Source organism: Somniosus microcephalus, chromosome 12 (genome assembly GCF_052327205.1).
Source record: "Somniosus microcephalus isolate GS21.2 chromosome 12, FLI_Smic_1.0, whole genome shotgun sequence".
NCBI lineage: Eukaryota > Metazoa > Chordata > Chondrichthyes > Squaliformes > Somniosidae > Somniosus > Somniosus microcephalus.
In genome coordinates this window covers 227,729,142-227,744,630 of record NC_140998.1, presented here as the reverse complement: position 1 = coordinate 227,744,630, position 15,489 = coordinate 227,729,142, and the positions used below count along the sequence as shown (strand labels likewise).

The 15,489-nt window shown below is 48.5% G+C and overlaps 1 long non-coding RNA gene across 1 annotated transcript; it reads right to left on the bottom strand.

Moving 5' to 3' along the window:
• Positions 1-1,376: 1,376 nt before the first annotated feature.
• LOC147110229 (uncharacterized) lies at positions 1,377-8,243 on the bottom strand. The gene is made up of 2 exons (XR_015080405.1): positions 7,113-8,243; positions 1,377-5,804 (listed from the first exon to the last, which is right to left on the bottom strand). It is a non-coding gene; the product is annotated as an uncharacterized LOC147110229 (long non-coding RNA).
• Between the last annotated feature and the right edge of the window lie 7,246 nt (positions 8,244-15,489).

Sequence of the window (15,489 nt, the reverse complement as noted above, 5' to 3'; positions counted from 1 at the left end):
TCATTTTCTTTAATGCCCTGGTGACTTTTATCCCAGGTTTGCTCAAAGCTGCAATTGGGAATGATAGCATAGTGGTTATGTTACCAGACTAGCAATCCAGGGACAGACTTAGATTAAACAATCTGAGAGACATGAGTTTAAATCCCACCACATGGCAGCTGGGGAATTTAAATTCAGTCACGTAAATAAATCTGGAATAAAAAGCTACCATCAGTAATGATGACCATTGGATTGCGCTAAAATCCCACCTTGTTCACTAATGTCCTTTAGGGAAGGAAATCTGCTGGCCTATATGTGACTCCAGACCCTGCTGGCCTATATGTGCTCCCTGTGGGAGCACCTTCTCCTCACGGACTGCAGCGGTTAAAGAAGGCAGCTCACCACCACCTTCGCAAGGGCAATTAGGGATGGGCAATAAACGCTGGCCTTGCCAGCGAAGCCCACATCCCATGAACGATTAAAAAAAAATCCAGGAGATTAAATTCCTGGAGACTCCGGGACATCCTGCAGAGTTGGAAACCCAACACACGACTCTGCCTCTCAGTACATGCCAAGTGTTGCCTTGTTTCCCCCGCTCAATTCTTCACTCCCAGCCCCTCCCCACTAGTATTTGTTTTTGTACCAATTCACTACTTTGTTGGTTAATTGTGTTTGGAGGAGTTCCTTGACGTGGCCTGGGACTTTGAAAGTGCCACTGGTGTTTTAGTGACTGAATAAGCCCAATCCAGGTTTTACTGACTAGGGGATTTGGCAATTTAGTTACTGGAACTTTGGGGATCACATGACAGAATTCCACCAACTTATAATTCCATCCACTGTAACTTTCAGAAGGGAATTAGGTAAATGCTTGAAAAGGAAAAATTTGCTGGGCTACGGGGAAAGAGCGGGAGACTGGGGCTAATTGGATAGTGCATTCAAAGAGCTGGCAGAGGCACGATGGGCTGAATGGCCTTCTGTGCTGTATGATCTTGGCCAGTCTCTGAGAGGACATTACCAGTTACAGCGAGTTAGTGGTTAGTTTACATTGTCATGTGTTGGGAGTTGGAGAGCAAATGGCCAGAGGTTTTTCCTGAATTGGCCATGTTTCTTTGTCTGTTTCCAGAGATAGCGTAACTGGTAGGTGGGACGGCAGCATGTGCGGCCCTACTGTCTACTGGATGGGGTGAGCTTAATGGGCCTGATAGTCTTCATCTGCTTTTGTATGTCTTTTTGTATGTTTGTATGTGCAGACTGGGGAATCAATCTGGGTCCAGCCTAGTGTGTGGCTCAAAGAGTTCACCCAGTCAGTAACTGAGCCCAGGGACAATCAGAACTCATCTCTTCCCCTTTCTGTTCCCTTCAATGATCCGTGCACAAATCAGGAGACACACAGTAAGTTTGTTCATTTTCAATCCACGTTTATTTTCAGATGTTAAACTTCTCACATTTCAGTTATTGAAAGATGACTTGTACACGAAAAGACTCTCTGGTCCATCCAGCCTTGTCCATCGCAATATATGGAGCCCCCCACCATGTGATCTCCTGGGAGAGGCGAAAAACCAGACATAAAAACCCAGGCCAATTTGGGAAAAAAATCTGGGAAATTCCTCTCCGACCCCCTTAGGCGATCGAAACTACTCCAGGAGATCATTATGGCCCAAATATTCTAAGACAATTACTTTCTCACTTCAACTCTGCTAACATCAATTGAACACAATCCCCGGGAGCCTGGTCTTCAACAATCTCCAGTCTAGTTCTGTAGCAGCAGTCACAAACCCAATATTCAGCGATGACGAGAAACTGGTTGGCAGGTTGTCTAGAGTTCCCACTTCTGTCGTTCCAGGTTGAACGAAAACTGTCCCCAATCTTTTCTTTAAAGTGTTAACTGTGACACCGTTTAATTTGCTGGGAACATCCGTTCCTAAACATTGGGGGTGGAACGTGGATCAAATTACCGGGATGCATCGGCACAATTTGCCTGGGGAAAATCTCTTAAGGCGTGACCTTCCCTGTTAAGACATATTGTTAAGACGTCCTAACTTTGAAGGACAAACCCACTTGTTTTTCCCCTCCCTCCCCGACTCCCATGCAGTGTTAACTTTTAGCACACCCCAGAACCCAGTTTGTTGACACCCAAAGACAACCCAGAACGAGGAAAAGACATACCAACACTCCCCACTAGACCCAAGAGACAACCAGGTGGGTGGCAAATGCCGCGTCACTTGAAGAATGAAGAGGAGCTTACAAGGGAGCAGCTGACATGGGAACAGCTGACAAGGGAGCTGTGATCTTCATTCAGGCATTCTGCACACACTGCTGGCGACTAACCAAGTAGTACTGAGGACGAGGAAGGTGGAGGTACTTGTATGGGAACAGAGGCTTAAATGACCAAGACAGACACAATAAAGTGAGCATTACCCAGGAGTGCCGCACTGCTGGTATACCCTAATCTGACGGGCATTCCATCTCAACTGCCAGGCCATCAATCAGAAGCTGGCAAGATCCAAATCCAGATCCTGACGGTTCAGCTTACTGTTTGGATCTGGCGCTGGCGCCCGTGAATAACACCCACTTTGATCTATTTGTCCTGGGAGCCGGAGAGTCTGTTCGCTTGCAGGTACGGTCCGCCCTCCTCACCCTGAGTACCAGTTGGACAGTGTCCAGCAGTGTGTGGAGGATGTCAGAATGAAAAATTCCCTAAAAAAGGTAGGGTCCTCTATACTCTAAAAATGACTTGGATTTCTCCCGTGGGCTCCTGAAATCAAAGTGTGTATTCAATACCCGGGTGTCCCTGAATCACGGTTTGTGAGGTAACTAAAGGGTTAACCAGAACCACCACCTGCTGCAATTTCCTGGAGCATCCTGGAGATCAGGCAACCCTGAGCAACAGAATCCAGAAACAAAAGCACGAAAGACTGTCGGGCCTCCGCCCTGACTGCCTGAGGTCCTCCAGCAGATTGGTGATTATCCGGTGATGCGAGCAAGTCGATCGACCTGGTAAACCCCCCAAGTCCTGAAGATGTTCTGGACTACCTCAGTGTGGATCATCCACTAGTTAGGGTGGACTACAGAGCAGCTGAGTGTGCCGACTGTTGTGTTGTCCTCCCCGGGCCAAATGTGGCACCAAGAGTGTCACCCCGTTGTTCAAGCACCAATGGGAAGCAACGCGTCATCTTGACAGAGGGACCCAGGAAGGAGGGTCCCACCCTGTTTGTTGACTTACCGGACCCTTGTCATATTGTCTGTCTGCAGACACACTGACTTACCCTGCACCGAGTCTGAAAGTGGAGATGTCCTATTATACCGTTCATACCCCGAGCCTGTTGAAATGCCAAGTGAAATCACTGGCCGAGAAGACCATTCATCCTGAATGTGGCTCCCACCCATATGTCAAAGCATTAGCTGAAGAGCCTGATGGCTGTAGCACCAATGTATGGAGAACACTGTGCTCCCAGGACCACCAGCTCTAGTTCAGATGCTGCGACAAAGGAGACCTGTGGATACATTACTGGCAGAGTGATGGTCATCCAGAAGGCTCAACTGGAGAAATACCCCCAACAGTTGAGCCTTCTGGATGACGATCACTCGCTCTCAATGTGGATGGTAGAAGACCTGCCAGTATGCCCACTCGTAGATGATTCTTCTGATGGACAAACCAAACATCCAGAGTGATCCACTTCCACAGGGAAGTACTGGAAATAGCCCACCCACACAACTCTGAGGTGGGCTATCCAGGCATGATCACTGCTGGGGGAGGTGGAGCTGGACAGGGTCTCGAATGTTACTTGTGAGCTACCTGCATTCCAGGTCCTAATCTGGAATGACGGGCTAGCAAGATACAAAGGACATTGTGCTCCGGATAAGGCCTTGAATAGGCTGGTGGGGGTGAATGGATTGGTGGTGGTGAGTGGATGGTGGTGGTGAATGGATTGGTGATGGTGAGTGGACTGGTGTTGGCGAGTGGAAGGGGCCTATAGATGGGGTGGGCTAAGCTACAAAGTGAGCAGTGCCCCCCCACCCTTGTGTGTCAATTCGGGAATGCCTGAACGTTCTGCTACAGCAGATCCTCCACTTGCTCGCCAAAGAAGCCCTCAGCACCAACGGGCATCTGCAGAACCTGAAGGATCCCCAAGGTGTGAGGACAAACTAAGTGGCGATGCAAGATCCACTGGACGATAGATTCTGCTCCTACATTGAGAGCACCCACACAGTCTGCTGCTGCAGCAGATGCTCTCTGAAGGTGGTCCTCTCTGGCAGGGATTGCTCCCTCAACTCACATACTGGTCAGTGAAGCCAGCCCCAGTGGATTTGATGGCAGGGAATTCAGGATATGCGCCAAACCCTGCAGGAAGGTCTGCCAGACCCACATGTCCCACCAATTGGATTCTGGTGGGTGGAACAGGACTAGTTTCCTGGGCAGTCCCCTTCCTTCTGAGGCTTTCACGACTGAAGTTCACCAGATGTACCAGCGAACCTTAAGTTGTGAGGCAGAGTGGCGGGGCTGTCTACCTTGGCCATAACTGTGGCGCGCCTATCAAGTCCGCCCAAACTGCCTTGGAAATTGGGAGGGGGAATCCAACAAAGGTCGATGCCTGAGGCCTTTGCAAGACCCCAGGTAAAGACTCAACCCCCACAAGTGATGGGACTTCCGGAACTCACAGTTTCAGACTCGAAGTCACCCTTGTTTTGAATACATGGAAAAACCTCAACGCACGGAATCCGTGGTCAACTCAGGCTCCCAGTTTGGTTTCTGGAGCGCACGCACCCTCCCTGGGAGTGCCTCTCGAGTGTCGTAGGGAGCGGCTGAAGGTGGGTCCACAGTGGTGGGTGGGAGCCACAGATCTATAAATAGAGATCTGCAGCTGCACTCACCAAAGTGGACATCACCCGCAGCATAGGTGACCCTGTGTAGGGTCGAGTCCACTGAGGGTGGTGCCCCCAAATGAGCTGGCGCCAACTGGAGACTAATGTCCCGGGGCTGCGTTGGTGTCACCAGAGGGGACGGATGCCTCTGGGGAAGGACACACCAACAGTAGCTGGTGGCGCTTGGGGGAACCAGCCTGATTCTGGCACCAGTAGGCACGGACACCTCCGAACCAGCTGGTGCCAGAGGAGGACTCTTCCTCTATCCTGGGAGGCCTCAGTACAAGTGGTACCGGGGTTTCACCCGATGTAGTTGACTGGGATGGATTGGCTTTAACCAGCTCATCCCATTCCACACCATCGAGGCAACAACCGGAGCGTCCACCCTTGAGACTTTCCTGTTCAGTCCCAACACTTGGACCACCGGTCGACATCGGTCGGAGATGACTGTATGGACTGGGCCCTATCCAGTGCCAGTGCAGTTAACCCCGAGCAATGCCGAACTGAGCCTGGAGTTGGAGCAGGGTTGGTGCTTGATGCCGATGCGGGCACCTGAGGGCTGGACATGAAGGTCCGGCCCAGGGGAGAACTAGGGAGGAGGGAGAGGGGCCGTGGGAAATTTTTTTAAATGGGAAAGAAACGTGCCAGAAGGGAAAGAGTTGGTTTAACACCATCTCCAATCATTGGCTGCGAGTTTAAATGGATGTTATTGGCCGTCAAAGAAAGAAATTAGAAGATGTACAGTTGACACTAAAGAAATGGATGGGAAAAGGAAAGATGGGTTGAGGGGTATTTCAATGTTGCTGTTTCCTCCTTTGTGGTATCTCTGCTGGCATTGATGTGATTTTGGTCAGGATGTGTGATCCAGTTGTCTTTGTGGTTTTGTTACTGACAACTTTAGTCTGTTGGTAGTTTGATGAAACCGTCCATTTCCTCTCACTCGTCCTGACACCAACCTGTACCTGTGGCAGAAGAAGAAATGACAAAAATCACTGGATTGCAACAAGGACAACGACCGGCATTTTATCGCTCCCCTCGTATAGTAAACCATATAACCTGTAAAAGGATTTGTCAAATTCCCTTTAAAAAGTCAACACCTGGGCCAGCGTCGAGCTGTGTGGGCAGGTACCAAGCTCGGTCAAGGCAGCTCCAGTGGCATTACTGCCCAGGAGTACATTCTTCGAGTCCTAACCCTGAGCTCTCAGTACTGGTGAACACTTTGAGAAACTGATTATTCAGTTGTTCTCTCTCCCTGTCAGCCTCTCCTCTTATTTAGACCCGTTCATTCAATACCAATCACTGGTTTCAAGAGGGACGCTCTTGACTTTTTAAATGGTCGGGCTGAGCTGTCCCACAGACTATCCCCGTGTCCAGGACAAGTTGATCAGAACAACCAGCATGTACTGACCTGCTTTCAGTTTCCAGGATTTGAGACTTTATATCTGCACGGATTTTGCTGTAACTGACTCTGACTTTCACGGGGAATGATACAAGCTGGAAGTACAGCTCCAAACACAGTTAGTCACAGTCAGTAAATAGTTGTCTACATTTACAGATCAGGGAGTGAGCATTAAACTCCAGGACTGGGAGGAGCCGGTCAGTGAGGAGTGGGGCTCAGTAACCATCAGTAACCAGGCTCCGGGACCCAGACTACCTATGAGCAACGCTATGGAAGAACTACCAATAACAAACTGAACTATTCCACCTGACTGTGCATCAATATTACTGTATCTGATAAACTGTTCATATTGCTCATTATGACTTTCACTAATAATACAAGATAAACAGGTAAAGACATAGAAACATAGAAGATAGGAGCAGGAGTAGGCCATTCGGCCCCTCGAGCCTGCTCCGCCATTTAATGAGATCATGGCTGATCATCCAAATTCAGTACCCTGTCCCTGCTTTCTCCCCATATCCCTTGATCCCTTTAGCCTCAAGAAATATATCCAACTCCTTGAATATATTTAATGAATTGGCCTCAACTGCCTTCTGTGGTAGAGAATTCCACAGGTTCACCACTCTCTGGGTGAAGAAATTCCTCCTCATCTCTGTCCTAAATGGCTTGCCCCTTATCCTTAGACGGTGACCCCTGGTTCTGGACTCCCCAACCATCAGGAACATCCTTCCTGCATCTAGTCTGTCTAGTCCTGTTAGAATTTTATAAGTTTCAATGAGATCCCCTCATTCTTCTAAACTCCAGCGAATATAAGCCCAATCGACCCAATCTCTCCTCATACGTCCATTCCTGCCATCCCAGAAAGACAAACCTTTCAAAGTTCACGAATTCTGTCCAAGCCGCTGGTTGATGATGTTTCAATTGTTCGTGTTGTCTTCACAGAGCAAAGCTGTTCAGGCGTTCGAGCCGACCGCATTCAGTCTTAGACAGACCAGCCAGTTCGTCAGACTCAGTGCAGCTCCCTTGCATTCACAAACTGTTTATATCTCCTCCTGGCTCATATTTATCTACTTTACAAAGCTATTGTGATGTCTCATCTCAGTGTGAGGGTGGGGCTTACTCTGTGATGTCACGGTTTGACCCGTCCAATCAAAGTGGCCTCACCTTGAAACTATACTTGTTTCGCTAGAAAGCAATAACAGGTTTCCATGTGGTTATGACCCAGAGCACAGGGTGCGTGGGCGATGGGCAGTGATGGGATTGTTTGCCTTCTACCAATTATGTTAAGCAATTGCATACATTTAAAGCAACAGGAGTCGGCCATTCAGCCCCTCGAGGCTGCTCCAGCATTCAATTAGACCATGGCTGCTCTGCACCTCAAATCCATTTACCTGTCTTTGATTGATATCTCTTGATCAACTTAAGAACAGGAGGAGGCCTTTCAGCCCCTCGAGTCTGTTCTGCCATTCAATTCAAGCATGGCTGACCTGTATGTTAACTCCATTTCCCCGGCTTGGTTCCACATCCCTTAAAACTCTTGCCTAACAAAAATCTATCAATCTCATTTCTAAAGTTTTCAATTGACCCCCAGCCTCAATTCCGCTAGCCTTTGGGAGAAGAAGTGCTTCCTGACATCACATCCCTGACCAGGCTAACTCTAATTTTAAGCTCATGCCCCTTTGTTCTCGGTTTCCCCGCCAGAGGAAATAGTTTTTATCGATCTACCCTACCAACTCTTTGAACATCTTTAACACCTCAATTATATCACCGTTTAATATTCTATACTTGAGGGAATACAAGCCCAGTCTGTGCAACCTGTCCTCATAATTTAGCCCTCTGGAAGTCCACACATACAAGATCCAGAGACACTCCCTTGTCCATGTTACTGACCTCCTCCGAAACGTTATTAGATCAGTCAGACATGACCGGCCCTTCACAAATCCATGCTGACACTCATTGACTACCATTTAGGACTGAGATGAGGAGGAATTTCTTCACCCAGAGAGTGGTGAACCTGTGGCATTCTCTACCACAGAAGGCAGTAGAGACCAATTCATTAAATATATTCAAGAAGGAGTTAGATATATTTCTTAAGGCTAAAGGGATCAAGGGATATGGGGAGAAGGCAGGGACAGGGTACTGAATTTGGATGATCAGCCATGATCGCATTGAATGGCGGATCAGGCTCGAGGGGCCGAATGGCCTACTCCTGCTCCTATCTTCTATGTTTCTATGTTTCAGAAGCTCACGCATATTCCTATATGATTATGTTGCTGGGGTTTAAATACTGTCCTTTCCCCTCTGGGACATAGTTTGAATCTAACCCACACTAATGCAATGAGAGTCTCCCCTTTCTGCTGGCTGTAAGGGTTCTATGTAAAATGAGTTTCTCCATTTTGACCCAGTTTTTAGTGGCGATGGACCCACAGCACAAAATTGGCACTAATTTGACACTAAATGGTCATTCTCAGGAATGCCACAGGAGTACAGAAATAGGAGGGATGGGACAGCGGAGAAATAAAATCAGACTAAGGGGGTTTGGAATGCATGTGTGTAAATGCAGAATGTGGCAGATAAGATTGAAACATAGAAATATAGAAGATAGGAGCAGGAGTAGGCCATTCGGCCCCTCGAGCCTGCTCCGCCATTCAATGAGATCATGGCTGATCATCCAAATTCAGTACCCTGTCCCTGCCTTCTCCCCATATCCCTTGATCCCCTTAGCCTTAAGAAATATATCCAACTCCTTCTTGAATATATTTAATGAACTGGCCTCCACCGCCCTCTGTGGCAGAGAATTCCACAGGTTCACCACTCTCTGGGTGAAGAAATTCCTCCTCATCTCAGTCCTAAATGGCTTACCCCTTATCCTTAGACTATGACCCCTATTTCTGGACTCCCCGGCTATCAGGAACATCCTTCCTGCATCTAGTCTGTCCAGGCCTGACAGAATTTTATAGGTTTCGATGAGATCCCCTCTCAATCTTCTAACCTCCAGTGAGTACAAGCCCAATAGACACAATCTCTCATACGTCATTCCTGCTGCACTCCTTCCATGGCAAGTACATCCTTCCTCAGATAAGGCGACCAAAACTGCACACAATACTCAAGGTGCGGTCTCACCAAGGCCCTGTACAACTGCAGCAAGACATCCTTGTTCCTGTACTCGAACCCTCTTGATACGAAGGCCAACATACCATTTGCCTTCTTAACCGCCTGCTGCTCTTGCATGCTTACCTTCAGCGACTGGTGCAGAAGAACACCCAGGTCTCTTTGCACTTCCCCTTCTCCCAATCTATTGCCATTCAAATAATAATCTGCCTTCCTGTTTTTGCCACCAAAGTGGATAACCTCACATTTATCCACATTATAGTGCATTTGCCATGTTTCTGCCCAATCACCCAACCTGTCCAAATCGTACTGGAGTTTCACAACATCCTCCTCACAGCATACCCTCCCACCCAGCTTTGTGTCGTCTGCAAATTTGGAGATACTACATCCAATTCCCTCGTCCAGATCATTAATATATATTGTGAACAGCTGGGGTCCTAGGACCGATCCTTGCGGTACCCCACTAGTCACTGCCTGCCACTCGGAAAATGACCCGTTTATTCCAACTCTTTGCTTTCTATCTGCCAACCAGTTCTCTATCCAAGTCAATACCTTGCCCCCAATCCCATGTGCCTTAATTTTGCAAGATAATCTCTTATGCGGGACCTTATCGAAAGCCTTCTGAAAGTCCAAATACACCACATCCACTGGTTCTCCCTTATCTATTCTACCAGTTACATCCTCAAAAAATTCCAGTAGATTACTCAAGCACGATGTACCCTTTGTAAATCCATGTTGACTTTGTCCGATCCCGTCACTGCTCTCCAACTGCTCTGCTATTACATCTTTTATAATGGACTCTAGCATTTTCCCCACTACCGATGTCAGGCTTACCGGTCTATAATTCCCCGCTTTTTCTCTACCACCTTTTTTGAATAGTGGGGTAACATTAGCTACCCTCCAATCCATGGGTACTGTTCCAGAGTCTATCGAGTTCTGGAAGATGACCAGCAATGCATTGGTAATCTGCAGGCACAAGTTGCCACATGGGAATATGCTAAAGTGGCATTAACGGAGACCTGGCTCAAACAAGGGGAGGAATGGGAACTTAACATTCCCAGCGACACTGCATTCAGGAGAAATAGGGAAGGACAAAAAAAGGAGAGAGGGTGGCAGTATTGATCAAAGAAACTGTTACAGCCCTGGAAAAGGATAATATTGACCCGGATTTTGCTGTAGAAATAACTGCTATTAAGGAGTAAATTGGACAGCAACTTCCAACATGCGCTATTAAATGTGGAAATCAGGAGGTTTCTGCTCGAGTTGCCTTACTCCTCCAGAAGCTTCGATACACCGGTATCTCCCCAGAGACTCACCATTCAAACACATAGAAGCCCGTGAAGTTGCGGTACTTATGTGATAGATACCCACAAAACACGCCAGAAAAGGTTAGGATTTGTCCATTCCAGTGTAAGTAATTTTTTAACGGCGCGATAAGTCTTAATTACTGCCAAACAGCATCTCTGGCCCTGAAAATTAACTTTCACAAATGTGGAGCCTCATTCCTTCAATTATTGTTGGCGATATTAAAAAAGTTAAGTACATTTTACTTTAACTTTTTCTTTGTTTCTTTAGCTCTCTCTCTTAATCCCATCTTTCTTTCCCTCTGATTAGTTAAGGAGACGCACAGTTGCTTTCCCTGTTCACACCGGTCCCAGATCCCCTGTAGAGGACATGGCGCTGTTTTGGCTCTCTAATAACGCACATTCTAGTGCAAAAGCCCACAGAAAGTCTGTGGGTAAGTGTAATGAATGGCTAACGCCGCTTGTTCACTGCTGACTGCACAATGCATTGTACTTAAGTGTTCAAAGACTGAATCTATGTGGTTAGAGATAAGGAGCAGAAGAGGAGCTATTACGCTGCTGCATGTATACTATAGACCACCCGATAATGGGAAGATAGAGAGGGATGCATTTCAGAAAGATGTAATAACAACATTCATGAAAATGGGGGGCTTCAGTTATCCTAGTATCGACTGGGGAAAAAATTGTGTGAAGGACAAAGAGAGGGAAGAATTCCTGAAATGTGTACAAGAGAACTTCCTTGATCAGTGTGTTTCGAGCTGCAATGAGGAAGGAAGCAGTGCTGGGTCTCGTTCTGGGGAATGAAGTGAGGCAGGTGGAGCATGTTTCAGTGGGAGAGCATTTGGGGAACAGTGATCACAGTATCATTTGGTTTAGAGTAGTTATGGAAAAGGACAAAGAACAATCAAATGTGAAAATACTCAACTGGAGGAGGGCTAATTTCAGTGAGTTGAAAAGGGATCTGGCCCAGTTAGATTGGATTGGAAACAATGATTGGCAGGTAAAACAGTAAATGAGCAATGGGAGGCCTTCAAAGAGGAGATGGTTCGAGTACAGACGAGACACATTCCCATGAGGGGGAAAGGAAGGGCATCCAAAGCTGGAGCTCCCTGGATGACTAAAGATATAGGGGGCGAAATTTGGCTCCAATGTGACTACCATTAGCGCCTCTGGGGGGTGCTAACAGGGCGCAAAGGGCTAATCATCCGGGGGGAGGTGGAAAAAGTGCCTCCCGCGAAATTCAACGGGGCGTTGCTGAGGCGCTACCCAATAGCGTCGCGCCCCCGCCGGTAGCGCCCCGGGCAATGACGTCCCCTTACCATCCTGCGGCAGAAATGCGGATGCGCTCCGTGAGGCTGCCGCGGGCAATGTCAGCGCAAGCCTCACGGGTCGGGAGCATGGCCACCCTCCGCTCGCGGGGCGGTAGTTAAAGGGGAGGTGCGGCCGCGTCCCGCGCCACCATTTCCTTTTTTTTGGCCGACTTCCAGGTCGGCCCTCTATGGTGTGCCATGGTGCGGTCCTGTCCGCCATCGCACAGCCCGGCGCCACGTCTCGGTGCTGGACTGCGGCCGCGGCACCACGCCGCCCTGGTGGCCTAGTTGGGCCATTGGAGGCCCTGCAGAGTGCACAGCGGCCCTCCCCTCCGTGGAGCTCAGCCGATCGCATCCCGACATCGCCTCGGTTACCGCCCCACCAGGAAGTTCAGCGCCGACATTGCACTCCACTTCCTGGGCGGGGCGGTATCAAATTCCACGCCCATAGAGATTAAAATGAAACAGAAAAAGGAGGCTTATAATAAATGTCAGGTTGATAAGACAGTAGAGAACCAATCAGAATACAGAGAGTGCAGAGGAGATCTAAAAAAGGAAATAAAAGGGGTAATGCGAAAAGATTAGTGGGTAATATAAAAGAGAAGACTAAAGTCTTTTATAAACATATAAAGAGAAAAAGTATATCCAAGGAAGGGTGGGGCTGATTAAGAGCCCAAAAGGAGATCTTGTGGAGGCAGAGGGCATGGCTGAGGTACTAAATGAGCACTTCTCCAGTACGATTTGGACAGGTTGAGTGATTGGGCAGAAACATGGCAAATGCACTATAATGTGGATAAATGTGAGGTTATCCACTTTGGTGGCAAAAACAGGAAGGCAGATTATTATTTGAAAGGCAATAGATTGGGAGAAGGGGAAGTGCAAAGAGACCTGGGTGTCCTTGTGCACCAGTCGCTGAAGATAAGCATGCAGGTGCAGCAGGCAGTTAAGAAGGCAAATGGTATGTTGGCCTTCGTAGCAAGAGGGTTCGAGTACAGGAACAAGGATGTCTTGCTACAGTTGTACAGGGCCTTGGTGAGACCGCACCTTGAGTATTGTGTGCAGTTTTGGTCACCTTACCTGAGGAAGGACGTTCTTGCCATGGAGGGAGTGCAGCGAAGATTCACCAGGCTGATCCCTGGGATGGCAGGAATGACGTATGAGGAGAGATTGTGTCGATTGGGCTTATACTCACTGGAGTTTAGAAGATTGAGAGGGGATCTCATCGAAACCTATAAAATTCTGTCAGGTCTGGACAGACTAGATGCAGGAAGGATGTTTCTGATGGCCGGGGAGTCCAGAACCAGGGGTCATAGTCTAAGGATAAGGGGTAAGCCATTTAGGACTGAAATGAGGAGGAATTTCTTCACCCAGAGAGTGGTGAACCTGTGGAATTCTCTGCCACAGAGGGCGGTGGAGGCTAGTTCATTAAATATATTCAAGAAAGAGTTGGATATATTTCGTGAGGCAAAAGGGATCAAGGGATATGGGGAAAAGGCAGGGACAGGGTACTGAATTTGGATGATCAGCCATGATCACATTGAATGGCGGAGCAGGCTCGAAGGGCCGAATGGCCTACTCCAGCTCCTATCTTCTGTGTTTCTGTGTTTGCATCTGCCTTCAGTAGAGAAGAGGATGCTGCTAATGTAGCAGTAAAGGAGGAGGTGGTAGAGGCATTAGAGAGGGTAAAAATAGATAAAGAGGATGTACTAAAATAGTTGCCAGTGCTCAAGGTAGAAAAGTCACCCGGTCTGGATAGGATTCAACCTAGGTTGCTGAGGGAAGTATGGGTGGAAATAGCTGAGGCTCTGGCCACAATCTTCCAATCCTCCTTTTATATGGGGGTGGTGCCAGAGGCCTGGAAGATTGCAAATGTTATACTCCTGTTTGAAAAAGGGGAGATGGATAAACCCGGCAACTACAGGCCAGTCAGCCTAACGTTGGTGGTGGGGAAACTCGTAGAGACAATAATCTGGGACAAAATTAATTGGCACTTGGAATAATATGGGTTAATAAATGACAGCCAACACGGATTTGTTAAAGGCAAATCATGTCTGACTAACTTGATTGAGTTCTTTGATGAAGTAATGGAAAGGGTTGATGAGGGTAGTGCGGATGATGTTGAGTATACGGACTTCAGAAGGTGTTTGATAAAGTACCACAGGCTTCTTCGACAGCACCTCCCAAACCCGCGACCTCTACCACCTAGAGCGACAAGGGCGGCGGGCGCATGGGAACACCACCACCTCCAAGTTCCCCTCCAAGTCACACACCATCCTGACTTGGAAATATTTTGCTTTTCCTTCATCGTCGCTGGGTCAAAATCCTGGAACTCCCTCCCTAACTGCACTGTGGGAGTACCTTCACCACACGGACTGCAGCGGTTCAAGAAGGCGGCTCACCACCACCTTCTCAAGGGAAACAAGAATGGGCAATAAATGCCGGCCTTGCCAGCAACGCCCACATCCCATGAATGAATAAAACAAACACATAATAGACCCATTAGCAAAATTAAAGCCCATGGGATTAAAGGGACAGTGACAGTGTGGGTACAAAATTGGCTAATGGACAGAAAGCAGAGAGTAGAAGTAAAAGGTTGTTTTCCATACTGGAGGGAAGAACACAATGGCATTCCACACGGGTCGGTATTAGAACCACTGCTTATTTTGATATATATTACTGACTTGGGCTTAGGTATAGGGGACATAATTTCAAAGTTTGCGGATATCACAAAGCTTGACAATGTATTAAACAGTGAAGAGAGTAACAGACTTCAGGACAACTTATGAAATGGGCGGACACTCGACAGTTCAAAGTTAACGCAAAGAAGTGTGAGGTGATTCATTTTGGAAGGAAAAAAGAGGCAATATAAACCAAAGGTACAATTTTAAAGGTGGTGCAGGAACAGAGACACCTGGGGATAAAATTAGGTTGATTTGTGCCTCCCGTTAGCGTTAGCAGGGCACAAAGCAACTAGCGCCTGGGCGCGGCACCGCCAATGCCTCCTGTGAAATTCAGCAGGAGGTTAGCGGCGGCGCTAACCGGTAGCACCCCGCGGCGCTGCACCTCCAGCGATGATGTCATCACCGCACACAGCACCCCGCTCGCACCCCGGCCGCGATCTTCGGTAGCGCCCCCTGACTTAACGCTGGACGCTATGTCCGACAGGGTCAGGGGGGCCTACCTGCGGCCGGGGCAGCGCAAATTAAAGAGAAGGTGCCAGGTGGCCATTTTTGTTGCTGGCCACTTGCCAGCACCTGCCCCCATTGCTGTCCCCGGCCTTCTGTACAGCCCCCCCGCGGGGTGCCGGCAGCGGTCCGTGAGCCTGGCACTCCTCTTGAGTGGCACTCCGATCCCTGGTGGCCCAGCTGGGCCGCAGGTCACGCTGCGCTAGGCCCCTCCCCTTTAATAAGGGGAGGAAGGCCTGCAGTACCGCGGCGCGACATGCTGCAGCGTGTGAAACCGTGACACGTAGCGCCGTGATATTCCCTCGCAGCACCCCAAGAGGGAGGCGGGGCGCTTCCAG